Source organism: Bos indicus x Bos taurus, chromosome 3, assembly GCF_003369695.1.
Source record: "Bos indicus x Bos taurus breed Angus x Brahman F1 hybrid chromosome 3, Bos_hybrid_MaternalHap_v2.0, whole genome shotgun sequence".
NCBI classification, from domain to species: domain Eukaryota; kingdom Metazoa; phylum Chordata; class Mammalia; order Artiodactyla; family Bovidae; genus Bos; species Bos indicus x Bos taurus.
This window is the reverse complement of record NC_040078.1, coordinates 22,516,938-22,520,294: the sequence shown is the minus strand read 5'-3', so window position 1 is coordinate 22,520,294 and position 3,357 is coordinate 22,516,938.

Below are 3,357 nucleotides of genomic sequence, written 5' to 3'. Positions count from 1 at the left end.
GTGTCCACTTCACCTGTCACCACTATTATTATTCCAGCATTGAACACTGTTATGCAGAGGCTTGTAAGATCCGTTCACTGAAAAGACAGGTTTTTGTGTCTGTAATGAGTAATTTGATTAGTGGTATTTTGAGAGTGTATGAATATTGTATTATATGAATATTGTATTATATGATGCTCTTTCTGTAAAAATTTTACCGTCCTTTATTGATCCCTGATGTGTGTCAGTTATCATATCTGTGGTATTGCCAGCTTTGTGCTGTGGAAAAGACAATCCCTACCCCTAACACATTATTAAAAATGTTTTTGAGTTTCACTGTGGACTCATGCTTTTTTAAAGTTCACTGTTATATTCCATTATTTTCTTACATTTATTTTTAATTGGAGGCTAACTGCTTTACAATGTAGTGTTGGTTTCTGCCATACAGCAGTGGGAATCAAACATAAGAATAAATATGTCCCCTCCTTCTTGAACCTCCTTCCCACCTCTCCCCCATCCACAATCCATTATTAACATGATTGATTTTATTAATATCAATACTCTTGTTCTCATGTGCCATGCTGTGATTAGTTGCTCAGTTGTGTCTGACTCTTTGCAACCCCATGGACTGTAGCCCGCCAGGCTCCTGTGTCCATGGGGATTCTCCAGGCAAGAGTACTGGAATGGGTTGCCATGGTCTACTTCAGGGGATTTTTCCAACCCAGGGATCGAACCCAGGTGTCCACCATTGCAGGCAGATTCCACCAGGGAAGCCCAAGAATACTAGAGTGGGTATCCTATCCCTTCTCCAGGGAATCCTAGAAAACCAGGAATTGATCTGGGCTCTCCTGAATCGCAGGCAGATTTTTTACCAGCTGAGCTACCAGGGAAGCCCCTTTGTTTCTCCTGTTCAGTTTTGTATCTTAAACTCCTCTCACATCTTTTCATCTATATTTACCATTTGTAATAGATTGTATCTTCTGTGTTTCTTTCTCTCTTATTTTATTTTCTTTATGTATGCATATTTGTGGGTGTGTGTCTTTTGCTTGGTATTTTGGAAGGCCTGCTGCTGCTAAGTCACTTTAGTCGTGTCCGACTCTGTGCGACCCCATAGGCACCAGCCCACCAATCCCCCGTCCCTGGGATTCTCCAGGCAAGAATACTGGAGTAGGTTGCCATTTCCTTCTCCAACGCATGAAACTGAAAGTGAAGTCGCTCAGTCGTGTCTGACCTGGATAGGTAGTTACTGCACTAAAATTTTTGACACGTTAGTCCTTTAGTATTTTGTCATATTTCTAATATTTGAAGTATATGTTTTAAATGTTATCTGTCAACTTCAACTTTTTACTACTGTGATGCTTGAGGACATTATTCTGCTTTTTTTTCTGTGTTTACCTACCTTATAGTATTATTACCTTATGGTATTATTTCAACCCAATCAAATGTATACCCTTTATATACTATATTTTTCCTACCTTTTTTTGTTTATGTGCTAACTGGTAGGGTAGAGGTAGGAGCTGGAGGAGGGGCCCACTGGGTCCTTTCGACCCCCTAGTGGCAAAGGATGGCTGTCCCACTCTGGGAGTACCAGCAGCCTCCCTGAAGAAGTTTGAGGGTGTACCTAGGCTGCCCCCAGAGCAGGGCCCACGACACAGTGGCTTACATCTACAATCACATATATTCAGTGATGACCAGATGTACGAAACTCATAGTTTCCAGTCAATTCTTGATGAGCAGAGTTCATCTTTAAAGATTTCTCATGATGGACTGAGGACTCCTTAAGTTTGATATATTTAATACTTGTTTTCTGTTGCTTTGATACAGTACAGATACCTTGGCTAAATATAAAGAACTTGTCCACAATGAGTTCTATTGATTTTTTTTTTTAAATAATATCTTACTTTGTATGTCCTGCTGAAATGTAGAATGTAAATTGATTTTTCTTCACTGAGGGCAAAGGGTGGTCTGGAGCTTCAGGACATTTTTTCTTCTTCAAAAAAAGTCTTTCAGCTCTACTAGGATAGGTCTTAGTACTGACCATTCCAGGTCTACTTCCCCTAGGTCTCTATGACTTTCTCTCTGATCCTTTCTCACTATCTTTTGTTCATTTCTATTCTGTTTGATGCTTTCATTTGTAATGCAGTGCCCCTTATAAGTTGGGATAAATATGTTCTCTATTCAGCCTTTTTTTTTTTCAAAGAGTTTTCTTTACCTTCAATTTTTTTAAGTCTCTGCCAGTTCCAATTTCTCATTTCTCCTTTCCTGTCTACTTCTATCTCGTGTTCCATATTTCTTACGTAAAATATTGAAGTTTTCTCCATGTGCATGTATCTACAAATGCTTTGTTCAGAACAATTCAAAATATGGATGCCATTTTACATTTCCCAATTTTTTTTTTTATTAATTTTGAGGCAATCTTTTCACTTGCTGAAATTTTTGACTCTCATTTTACACTTTTTTCTTCTGTCACCTTGGAAGAAATGTCTGCTATATAGTTTTCATCTTCACATGACTAGATTTACCTGAATGAGAAACACTTGTTCCAGTTCAGAAGGGATTAGTGCTTTGAGTGGCCTAGTTGATTTCTTTGTTTTAGTTCTGTCTTGTCCAGTTATTCTAGCAGAGCTAAGGCTTGGGGGAAAGGCTTGGTGTGTCTCTTGATTTGGGGATTCTATTTCTTCCGGTAGGACCTTTAATTTCTGCCAGTGGCACCATTCTTTTTTCATCACCACAAGTGTCCAAAGGATGCTCCCTTCAGCTCGGTCTCACACCTGATCCCAGTAATTGTGCCTCCTCAAGATTGCCACCCTCAGTCCTCTGCACTGTCGAACCCCTTCCTATCAATTCCCTAGTCACCAGAGCTAGAGCCAATCATGTCTCAGACACCCTCTGAGTTTATCCACATGCTCTTTCTGTGAGTTACTTTACCTGAGTTCTGTCCAGAGTACTCTCTCCCTGATGCGCTCTCCTCTATATGCAGGGTCTTTGTTGATCCCTCTGCTGCTGTGTGGCTCCCAGACCTAGCTGAATACAAACCAAGTCACACCCACAGTGTTCTCTGGTCCCTGGTTGTTTGGGGCAGGGTTTTGAATGGTGTCCTTGACTCTCTCTGTTAGTCCCTAGCCCTCAGAATTGTATGTTGAGAGATTCAGCTGCTATTATTCAGGTGGACCTGTGTTCTCCTATCATTCTTTTTCAAATCCAAAATTTCGGTAGTACACAAAAGTAGACATAACAGAACACTCCCAGCTTTGTCAGGCATGGTCTACAATTACCAGCTTATGGTTGAACTTGTCTTACTATATCCATGCACTTACCTTTTCCTATTTTTTTAAAGGAAATCTCAGACATCATGTTTCATCTATAATTATGTCAGCA